The following is a 12563-nucleotide window of genomic DNA, read 5'->3' on the forward strand; positions in this document are numbered from 1 at the left end:
AGAATCAAGACTCAAATTAGTCAAATGACTACAGTTTAATAATAATTCCTAGTTCACTAAAAAAATTGCCTATGGTACACACCATAATTTCTTAGAAACATTTGTTTCTTAGACACTTCTTTCCACGTCCAAAGGCATTAAACTAATATATGATCAAATCTGACCCAGGTCGCTGATGAGAGGGAGCCAGGACACTGCCTAGGATGTTTGTGAGGCAAAGGGAAGAAGGACCAGGCTGGTTTGGAGGGGACATTTGTGGTGCCTATTCTTCTGCTTCTTTGAATAAGAACAGCATGATCTTCAGCTTAGTTTATATGCTAGCCTGTTGGCCTTTTCTGCAGTTGTGAGACCAGCCTTTTGGGTTTGTAATGTGCCTGCCATTACAGTCTTGGTCTCCTTTGCTCGTGTTCTGCTGAACACTTGATAGGAATCCCAGCCCTGTACCTTCTTTCACACAAGGCCACCACCATGGCTCAGAGAAAAGCAAGGCCCTAAATTGAAGTAAGCATTCAAAAGATTCGAGACGTGAATATATATATTTTTGGAACTATTATGTAAGAAGATGTTTAATTTAAGGATAGAATTTTTTTCAGTTGAATAGCATCTCTGGTGCAAATGCAGCATTGAACCATAAAGCCAAATCTTTAGAATCTTTAGAAGAGGTTCCTAAAGCTGCATTACAAAGATGTTTTTGAACTCCTCTCATAAGAAGCACATTTTATGCTTTTAAAAATTGCCATTGAAAACAAAAAAAGACACCGATCAAAAATAATTTGCAAATAACAGTTCATTCAGAGATGCTTTATTTTCATGCACAGATTAGAGTATGTGTTGTATGGGTAGGTCACCAATGAGGACAGGTAGTGATTTGGGTATAGGCGTATGGGTCCAGAGTTGCTGAGCTTTGATCAGAGACTATGCAATAACCATACTTCCCAGATTTTATGTGCATTTATCAGTAAGCCTTATCACTGACCCTCTGAAAGTCTCATTGTTGTCCATGTCTCAAGCATGACTCCACTTACTGAATTTCTGGAATACTTTTAAAATCTCCTTAGTAAATCTTGATATGCATTAGGGCAGGGGTGAGCAATAAAACAGTGGCGGTCCACCAAAGCTAGCCCCTGGTGGGCCACTGCTCCTATATCTACCTGTGCCTCTGTAGGTACCGGCGATTACAGCCCCCATTGGCTGGGAATTACAATCCACAGCCAATAGGAGCTGTGATTTCCCCATACCTGTGGAGGTGCAGGTAAATACAGCAGTGTGGGGCTTTGCCAGGGGCTAATCCAGGCAGACAGGATCCAGTCTATGGGTCGATATTTGCCCAGCCCTGCATTAGGGGCATATTTATGTGTATACAATATGGTATTTTCAGTTAACGACCTGTGACTTTGGAATGTGCTTCCGTAACAGACCAGAATCCTTTGATATTATGGATATGCTGCAAGGTCCCTATGTTTTCCCTGGTTCTGTATGAGGTGGTGGGTTAAGGAATGTATAAGTGGGTTCAAAAGGATATTTATTTGTGACCCCGATAGGCTGTTAGGATCCCTTTTTATGTGTCCATTCAGAGCACGCAATGAATGAAGTTTAAAAGTACCAATAAATAAACTAAGTATTGAACAAGAATGATCAAGTCTCTAGGTGCTTAATATGTTTTGGGGAGAATGTCACAGGCCCTGGGAATTCTGCAGTTACTTGCAGGGAGTCTTTCCTGCCTGGTGATTATATCATTTAAAATCCACCTAAAGCTCATAGATTCTCCCTTTCTAAAGTCTCCTATTGTGACAAACACTGCTTATCCTGGGAATGCTGGATGTGATGTTTGCTGGCCCCGATCAAACTGCTACTTGGCACTGGAAGGGAAAAGTGGGTACTTATTAAATCATGTCTGTTATGCCAAATAGATTTTGATGGAAACCACTCACATTGCTTCATTTTTGAGCTATACTTACTAAAAGCATTTTAGTATACTATACTATACTTACTGAAAGCATTTTATTGTGGATTAATTCATTCTCAAAATCATATAAATTGAGTATAGGTGTTAGTATAACCAGAGGATCACGATTCCTGCTACTGGATATAGTATCGGGGTGATTTTGTGAAGCATTTCAATGTTGATGGAACTGCATATTCATAATAGAAAATGGTTCTATCAAAGTTTTTCTGACAAACCACTTGAGATAACATTTTCATTCCTTGAGGCAATAATTTCTCTAGAATGAAAAAAAACACACCTTACCGTTCTTTCTATATTTTATTGCAGCTCTGTACTGAAATGACAGTTTATTTTAGTGGTTCATTGTGCATTTTGAAGGGGGAGGGGAGAGCATTTTCATTCTAAACGTAATACATTTTCAGTAACTCTTTGGTGATGCTGTTCTCTTGGATCAGAGTCATGACAGGGCCTTTGAACGTTATTTGATTGATCTAATTTGTATGTTGATTTAGTCCCTATCCTATTAGGACACTCACAGTGATGTGGTTAGATAGATTTGAATAAATGGCAGTAGTTTGTGATTTTACTGGCCCAGAATCTTTAAAATTGTAGTTTCTAAAGTTTAGTGTTCTAAATTGAAAATGCAATACATATTCAAAGGCCAGAAGGGACCTTTGTAATCATTTAGTCTGAGGTCCTGCATATCTTAGGTCAGAGAACTTCCCCAAAGTAACTCCTAGAACAGATCTTAATAACATCCAGTCTGATTGAAAAATTGCCAGTGAGGGAGAGTTTACTTTGACTAGGCAGCAAATTCTGATTGCCATAAAGTTTGCTAATGAGGAAGAAGCCATTAACAAATATTGAATATGTGACCTTGGAGCTTTTTTCAAGTAATTTCTAAACCATCCCCATAAAACTGAATTTGGATTTTAATTCATCTTTCTATGTTAAACTCACTTATCTTTTCTCGTTGTCAGAAACAAACTAAAATAAAAGGGGGGGGGAACCCTTAGATAGAGATGTCAGTCATTACTACACCATAGACGATTCTAGGTTGCTAGCTACAAACTTGTTATTATGAAAGCAATAAAGTAGTATTATATGCTGGTACAGATTTTGATTAATGAATAACTTTGTTACAGGTTGAGATTGATACTTTTGGCCCTTGAACTGGTCTAATCTTCAGCAGGGCTGTAAATTTCATTGAGATTTGTTGACACAAGGTCTTTTATCCATATTCTATGTCAAACAAAAGGTTTGATTAATATCTTTCTCCAAGCTCCCACCCCCTTGCTTTTCTTCACAACTACAAGCTTGACAATTTTAATGAGTAGGGACTAAGAAATGGTATGGGCTTATTGAGTGACATCCATGCCCAAAAGTGATAGGGTGGTGGGCGGGTGTGCCTGCTGTTCTCCTTTGATTCATCACAAACATGAGGTGTGTATCCCATGAGTCATGTTTAAAACAAATATTCCATCTCTGTACTCTTCAATGTTGATGTTAAAGAAGTTCCTAGATATTGAATTGTAGAAACTGTTGTAATTCCTTTCCCTCAGGGCCTGAGATTCTAAAGTGTTAGTCCCCAAACTGTGTGGAAGGAACATTAAGGGGGAGGGGAAGTGGCAGGACCTAGGCGAATCCCAAAAGGGGTGGGAGGGAGCACGACTCAGCCTCACTGCCTCTAGGTCCATTCTGGCTCCGGTCCCAATCCCCAGCTGAGGCCCCCATTTTAGTTCCCAGTCCCAGCCCCACTCCCAGCTTGGGCTCCCCCCTTCTGGCCCTGGCTCCTACCCCAGCCTTGGTCCCTGACCATGGCTCCCAGGGGGATATGAAGTAGGAATGTGAAAGTTGCTTAAAAGCTGGCTCCCCTCACACACCGCCTCCTGGAGAGCTGCCCTCCCCCCCCCCGCCGCCCCCACGTGTAACTGTGTAACCACTGAAATTTCAGTGGTTACATGGTGACTTAATTAAATACATTTTAACATCCCTAATATGGACAGAATACATTACAGATAAGAGGCGGGCGCAACATAAAAATTTTGGGTACAGCTGCTCTGAAGTGCCTTGCAGTTTTCCCTCTAATTTTTTCCATTCATGTCCAAAATAAATTTTGTTATGTGCACTGAGTTCGAACTAGGGTGGTAGTGTAGACATACCCGATATGTTTTGTTAGTCTTTAAAGTGCTACCATACTATTTGTTGTTTTTTTAAGTTTATCTTAATCTGTCAGTTTTAATGTATCTGTATCTAAGGGTATGTCTAGACTACATGCCTCTGCTGACAGAGGCATGTAAATTAGACTACCCGACATAGTCAATGAAGCAGGGATTTAAATATCCCCCACTTCATTAAAATAAAAATGGCCACCATGCTGTGCCGACTCAGCTGATCATTGGTACAGCGTGCGAGTCGAGACGCAGATCGGTCAACAAGGGAAGACTTTGTCACAACTGCTCCCTTATGCCTCGTTTCACGAGGTTTACAGGAGCGGTTGACAAAGGCTTCCCTTGTCGACCGATCAGCGTCCCAACACACGCGCTGTGCCAACGATCAGCTGAGCCGGCACAGCACGGTGGCCATTTTTATTTTAATGAAGCGGGCGATATTTAAATCCCCGCTTCATTGACTATGTCGGTTAGCCTAATCTAGACATACCCTAACATAGTGGAGGAATATAACCTTGCTTGGATGAATGACACATAGTATCTGATCTGATGATCACAGTGCAAACGCATGATTGACTTACACGGGTGGGAGTTGATTTTGTTAGACTCAACTGATACTAAGTCAAGAATAACTAGAGACCATGTACTTTGATTTCCCTCAGATCTGTGCTCCATATCAGCTTAGGCTTTGGAGAGCGAACAGTCGAATATACTGCCTCCACAGCTTACCTGTCTATGTTTCATTAGTTTAATACCAAAAAAATCTACCATATTTCCCCTCTTTAATTCTTCTGTATAAAATTTGCAGACTGCTCACAATTTGTCTATATCCAGTCAGTTCACCTAGCCATTAAAAAGGGTCACAGTCATTTGCAAAATTCCACTGCTCACTGAATATGCTTTACTGTACCTGTGATAATAGTGCCACTATAACTGGAAGGGATTTGAGGACAAATGTTTCTCTGGGCATTTGGCAGCACATTGTGCATAGTGAAATTTAATCTTTCAGCTGCATAGTCGGTATTGCCAGTTTCTTCCTGTTTGTGTGGGTTTTTTCTCGTGGCAAGAGGGGAAAGAAAAATATTTTTTAAAATAGGAGGCGGTGTCTGTAAAACCTCAAAAATGACAGGAGAATTCACAGGCAGGCATAATAAGTCAAACTTTTTAACTCATTTTAAAAAAGTTGACTAGATTTCAAGATGGGAGTGTCTCCCTAAAAGCTAGGTTTTGTCCCTACCCCCAACTGGAAACCCCAAAAGGTAATGGAATGAATCTGATTCCACTGTACTTGAAGTGGATTCAGGGAGCTCATTGGGAGGGTCCACCTTCCCCTTCCACTAGACAGTCACATTGCATTAGAATATCATCCCAGGGAGTTGTGTTAAGAGTATACTAACTATGATTTTTTAGTCAATACAGACAGGGGCAAGTCTTGTTCAACATTGTCAGCTTGTCCCAGGTAAGCCCTAAAACCACTTATTAGTATTTGAAGAGAGTACCTCTGTGCCCAGGGGCTGTGTCTACACTGCACCCCTTTTCCGGAAAAGGGATGCAGATTAGACATTTCGGAATTGCAAATGCCGAGGAGGATTTAAATATCCCCCACGGCATTTACATTTACATGGCTTCCGCTTTTTTCCGGCTTGGGGTTTTGCCGGAGAAAAGCGCCAGTCTAGACGCGATTTTCTGGAGAATAAACCCTTTTCTGGAGGATCCCTTATTCCTACTTTCCTTATTTCCTTTCAAGTAGGAATAAGGGATCCTCCGGAAAAGGGTTTATTCTCCAGAAAATCGCGTCTAGACTGGCGCTTTTGTCCGGCAAAACCCCGAGCCGGAAAAAAGCGGCAGCCATGTAAATGCAAATGCCGCAGGGGATATTTAAATCCCCCGCGGCATTTGCAATTCCAAAGTGTCTAATCTGCATCCCTTTTCTGGAAAAGGGGTGCAGTGTAGACACAGCCGGGGAGTGTATTGGAAGAGAATACCTCTGGAACCCATTCACTGTGAACCCTCAGTTTGCTCAGGCTGGACAATAGGCACACAATTTGAACATAAATAGGAGATTTTAATAGGATTAAGGAGAACACTGACTAATGGTATGAGAAGAAATAAGAGATTGTAAAGAACATCAGAAATTAGAAGCTCTGGGTGATGGATTTGCTATAGCACCTTGGAGTAAATGTGCAAATCAAAATGATTTGGGAATTGACTAGGAGCAAAAAGAGTGCTCAGCACTGGACTTTACTATGGAGGCTAAGAAGGAAACGTCTACCCAAAGGTTACACTTAGCAGCAATGAAGACATGTGGTGCTGTCACAGAGAAAACTAGAACTTAAGTTGCAGTAAATCACTGGGCTATGATGGTTTCCTCTGAAGCAAATCCCGGGCTTCATTTGCAACGCCGTATGACTACATTACCCCCCCTAGTTCGAACTAGGGGGGTAGTGTAGACATACCCAGATTTAGAAAAAGTTAAACTGTTTCCTTGTGGAATTCCCTCCTCTCTTTGTATTCTGCACTTTCATTTCTTTTCTGACTTTTAACAATTATTTCACTATTATTCTTTATGAACCTTGGTGATTTTTCTTACATCCTTCCTAAAAAGTTTCTTTGTTGCTATTTTACCTGTGAAGTACTTGCTTTGTCCAGAATGATTTTCTTGTTTAACTTTTAACTTTTTCCCTCTATTGGTTTTTTATTTTCAGTGTTTCCTTCTCTCCTTTCTCTGCTCTGTCCCAGACTTTCCTTTATATTATGTTTCTCCTCCACTTCTGTCCCTCCACTTCCAGTTTTGCATGTCCAACATTGCCCCCAGTGAATTTTGTAGAGTAAGAATTTTGGGGAGTCCCCTAACTACGGATGAGTCAAAAGCCTTCTTAGTCACAAAAGAGATTGGCTTTTTAAAGGATGAATTGTGCTTCTCTAGTCTAGATTTAGATTAAATCTTTAAATTTCTTTGAAAAAGATACAATTATATTAAGGACTGTCAGTAAATACAATGTATATAGTCTATAAAAAGAAGAAAAATGTGATTTATTTAGGCTTTTGAACAAGGAGTTGTATTGCACATGCTATTGTTACTGAAACTTGGGAAATGCAAGCAAAGTATCCCTGTTTTACTTTGGTGTAACTCCCATGGACTTCAACAGAATTATTCCTGATTTACACAGGTGAGAGCGCAATACAAGGCACACAATGTTCTGCTGTGGATTAAAAGTTGGTTAAGAGACAGAAAAAAGAATAAGGATAAATGGGCATTTATCAGCATCGAAAGAGGTGCCTTAGGTGGCATCAGTAGAGCCCTGCACAGATACATGCAAAAATAATGTGGATGTGGATATGAGTGAATTATAAAGTGGCTATTTTAAAATTTGCAATGTTTTAGATACAAAATTTGTATCTGAACCTGCATCCATATCAGTATTGAAAGAGTCTGATAGTGGGATGCTTTAGGTGACATCGGTAGAGCCCTGCGTAGATACAAAATTTGTGCCCGCATCCACATCGGCACCTGCAAAAGTAATCCATGAATATCCGCATCCACATCATGCAGCTCCCCCTGGATATAAAGTGGATATCTGCAAATCTGATGGACTCTAATTGCAAAATTTGTATCCACAGTCACAAAAATGAACCATGAATTTCTGCATTCACATCTGCAAATGTGGATACCTGTGGATATAAAGTGGATATCCGTGGATTTGCCGGGCTCTAGGCAATAATACTGGAGCCAGTCTTGCAAGGTATAATAGGTTAGCAGATGGATGATGAATGAGTTAGCTCAATGATTTACACCAGCCGTAATGGGGGAAGATTATTTGAGACACCAGATGGACCGCCAAAACTTGATAATTGGGCAACATGGTGGCAACTAATGTTGAGTTAAGGATTCAGGGAACAGTTTAGTTGAAAAGAGGTCACTCTACCTATATTAGCTGCACAGGTAGCCAGTTCGTATTGAGATGGCTACAATTTATAGAAACACCTAGTAGACACTGGACATGCTCAGAGACTTAATTCAGGCATTGGCATTATCACTCAGGCTCTCATATTAGTAACATGATCTTTATGGTGTAGACAATTGAAAGGTAATTCACACTGGAATTTGAACTTCTCCGAACACACTGATGAGCTTACCTGTAAGTAGGGCTGGCTGTGCAAAACTCTGATAGTGAAACTCGAATCAGGTGAAACTCTTTTGAGTTTGGGTTTCAGTGAGACCCCCAAACTCAGAGCTTTGTGTGATGGTAGGAGAAGAGTTTGTCAAACTCAGGACTCTCCCCTTCCTCCAGAAAATTTCCTCACTAAAATAGACCCTGGAGCCATACATAATGTCTGGGGTAGTGACTGGTTACATACTCTCTTCTGTCATCTTCGTGGACTTCCAAGTGAACCTTATCGAAATTCCCTGTAAGAGATATCCTGTTACCATGCAGTGCATTCTGAGATGTATAAGACCCTTCAATAAGGTTAATTACTTTTGACTCACTGTTGCTACTGAAGAGCAGTGTCTTCAGACCATGCAGCTATTAAATGAGTGTTATGGGGAAATGTTAGACAAGAAGGCTGTGTCTACATTGGCCACTTATTCCAGAAAATCAGCCGCTTTTCTGGAATAACTTGCCAACTGTCTACACTGGCCCCTTGAATTTCCAGAAAAGCACTGACGATCTACTGTAAAATCATCAGTGCTTTTCTGGAAAAACTATGCTGCACCCGTTCGGGCAAAAGTCCTTTTCCGGAAAACTGTTCCAGAAAAGGGCCAGTGTAGACAGCACAGATTTCTTTTCCGCAAAAAAGCCCCGATCGCGAAAATGACGATCGGGGCTTTTTTGCGGAAAAGCGCGTCTATATTGGCACGGACACGTTTCCAGAAAAAGTGCTTTTCTGGAAAAGCATCCTGCCAATGTAGCCGCGCTTTTTCCGGAAATACTTATAACAGGTGCCAGTGTAGACGTAGCCGGTGTCTGCTTCCCTAAATATGCTGATAAGGAAATTAGTGATGACAGGGCTTAACTTGCTGGACCCCCAAAAATGCAAGATAGAAGACTAAGAAAAAGAGCGCTGCAGACATCTGACCTTTCCTAGATGATGGCACCACCTAAGGGGAACATTGTCTCAGGGCCTAGCCAGGTGGCATGGGCTCAGAGGCAGAGAAACCAGTGAGCAGTGCCTCATGCAGTATGCTGGGAGGGAGAGGAAAGAGTCACGGTGGGGTTAGGGACACGTGAGCAGATGATCAAGACAACCTAAAACAATCCGAATCATGGTACACCAGAGGTGGGAATCAGTAAAGAGGAGTTCATATGCCAGATGTTTGCACTATACTGGCACACACTGATTATTTGCGTGATCGTGTAGGGGCTGAGCACAGGAGTCATTCCAGGAGGATAAGGGAAAGCTGCAGCCATGCATACAAAGATGCTTCTTGCTCTCCTTCCCATTCCCCTGTCTATCAGAGAGTGAGAGGAAAGCACACAGCTTGCATGAATTATCCTCTACCTCCTCCCCTCACCAGCTGGGAGTGTGAGGAATGCAGACAAGCTGTGAACTTTCCTATTGCTCTGTGATAATCAGGGGAATGGGAAGAAGAGCAAGCAGCATCCTAGTACGCACGGCAGCAGGCCCCCCTGCCTGTCTGAAATTAGGGATGTGAATGTTTAACTGATTAATTGATGGGGCCTGGAGCAGCCCCTCCACCCCGCACTTGCCTAGTTTAACTGGTTAACCAATTAAATGGGATTTTACATCCCTATCCAAAATGATGCTCTTGGAGCTGAGGCTGTCTTTACTTCAGATCCAGGAACACTGGAACAGTTTTTATAGTGGAAGTGTTTAGAGCAATTGAGCCAAACTGGAAGCCCTATGTATAATGGAAACCACTTCAAGTCAGGGGGTGCTGCAGCACTGCCTGCACCCCTAATTCCAGCAGCTATGCTCAGAAGCGTCAAGGGATAAAAGTTGACAGCTCAGTATGAGCCTCACAATTTCCTTTATTGTCATCTACTTCGATCGAGGTGTTCATCCTTTGCCATAGTCTTCTCATTTGTCCCCAGCAAGATAAATCATTTGTCATCTCTACATTGGCCCTTTCTTGTGTTGTGAGGATACTGACATGCCTACAAAGCAACTACTTTAAAGCTGGTAGGGCATGTGTACATTATACTATCATGTACTTCCCAAATACTTGCCAAAAGGGATTCAGTGCTGCTTCATCTCAGTACAGGATACAGAAAAGAGAGCCAAAACTAACCAGAAAACACCTGATTCTCTTGGAGGCCTGCAGACAGGCTGGCTTTCTCCTTTCTCTTAGATGTCAGGTCAGGGGAAGAAACATTTCATCCAATTAATAGTGCCCATACCCCACCAAACTTCTAATCAGAAAAACAAAGTTTCCAGTGTTCCCAATCAGTTGAGTAACATGAAATCTGCAAACAGTGACCTCTAGTCTCTTCTATCTTGCATAGCAGCCTTTGCTTGTTTATATAACCTGGCTTCAGGGGTAGGACATAGTGCTCCTTGGTGGTACCCAGGCTGTCACATGGCTGTAAATGTCACTGTCCCTAGGGTGACCAGATGTCCCAATTTTATAGGGACTGTTCCAATATCTGGGACTTTACTTTATGCTGTGTCTTTCCTTCTTACTGGGAGAAGCATAGATCTTGTTCTCAGAGAGATATTATAATGTAATCTAGCATAATTTAACTAGTGTAGTGAGATTAACAAGTAGTTTAGTAAAATGAATGGAAAGACTAGACAAGAACTTCTGGTCTGTTCCACTGTAGCAGTTCTCATATTGTGATTTCCCTGAGAGATGACTGTGTGTTTCCTACTTGGTCACATCTGTAAATGACCAGTGAATGCAAAGTGGATGTCAAGCAGTAGTCTGGCAATTATTTTCACTGAACCAAGAAGAGGTGATATTAAAGTGATCTGCGTAGTAGCTATCTGGATAGATTTTCCTGCTTGTCAAAGATGAGATGGTTTCATTTCTGCTGTAAACAGATTTTTTTCCCCAATGATAAATCATATAGTAATAACACACATTCTGCTCTCTACCTACTGCTGCTGATCTTATCTTAAAAAAGAGAGAATCCGCTTCTCTCTTATCCCTTTAACATTTATTTAAAATGTGGTGTTATGTTTTTTAACTGGCAGCAGTCAGGTTAAGAATTTCAGTTTTCTTACCGTATATACTTTATTTTCCAAGCTATTTGTATGTTTTTGTAGTAGTTTTTGTAATTAATAAATAAAAGGCAGTTCCATATAATGTATCTTGTACTCCCTGTTAAGAGAGAATAACTGTCTGGCTGTCTACATTTTTGTCCAGAATAAAATGCCATAGTAAGTGCTATGGAATATAAATTGATAGTAATTGCTAAATTTGATAACAATACATAATATTCCATTGGGAAAAATGTTTGCATCCATAGACATGCAGTTACTGAGTGGCATAATCTCCTATTTAAGGAGAAGCAATTACCAATTATTACCTTTCAAGAAATCTATTCAGTAAGAATCCATGTTATTCTTTTTTTCAGGTTTCTGAACTTCACAGAGTAGCAGATCCATAGAATGATTTTCCTTTGTGGAGCAACATTGCATGCTCTCCCATGATGATTGAAAAAGGGAAAAGGTCATTCCTAAAGTTCTGAGAAATACCAAATTTTTGTTTAGAAACCTTATCTGCTGTTTACTTTAAATATTTCCCTGAGGTTTGCCTAGCAAACATAGTGACTGTAGGGCAGTGATGCTAATTAAGAGTGTCTACTAAATAAAGAGATAATATAGCACTTTTTGAGATTAACAACTCTGTATACACTTTAGGGGCCAGATCATGACCAGGTAGTAAGTATGTTTACCCAGTCTCCAAGTGAGCTAGCCTGCTAAAAATAGCAGTGTGGCCATGGCGGTGTTGCAGTAGCACAGACTAGCCACCAGAATACAGTCAAATATGTGAGTGATTATGGGACCTGCACTACACTGCTACTTGTTGTAGCACACTAGTTCAATCGAAGTTAGCATGTGTGTCTGTCTATCCAGACTGTGAATTAAACCTCCAACTGCAGTGTAGCTGTGCTAGGGAATAAGGTAGAGTATGACACTCCCCCATACCACTGTGCATCCTGCTTCACCCTTGGTTCTGGATGCATAGAAGTAAGCCAGTGCTTTGCAGGTGGACGAGGTGTGGGTGGGAATGAACAGAGTCTTGACTTTGCTCCCCAATGTACTAGCTAATAAAGATGAGCTGGAGCAGGGAAAGGGAGAAAGTAACTGAAACTAGGGAAATAACTGGTGTTTCAGTTTGCTGGCAGCTCTGAGAGATTGGGAAAAAAATGTTCCAATAGAACTGAATTTGGAATTTTCAGCAAACCAAAACAATTCTTACTAGTCAGATTAAACATTTAGTTCAACTTGAAACATTTTGTTTCCAGGCATTTTTTAAA

General features: G+C 41.0%; 1 protein-coding gene across 3 annotated transcripts in view; it reads left to right on the forward strand.

Moving 5' to 3' along the window:
* The window catches only part of PCSK5 (proprotein convertase subtilisin/kexin type 5), a 336184-nt gene that overhangs the window by 75591 nt on the left and 248030 nt on the right, over nt 1-12563 (forward strand). The window lies entirely within an intron of this gene.

Source organism: Pelodiscus sinensis, chromosome 6 (genome assembly GCF_052426305.1).
Source record: "Pelodiscus sinensis isolate ZL-2025 chromosome 6, ASM5242630v1, whole genome shotgun sequence".
NCBI lineage: Eukaryota > Metazoa > Chordata > Testudines > Trionychidae > Pelodiscus > Pelodiscus sinensis.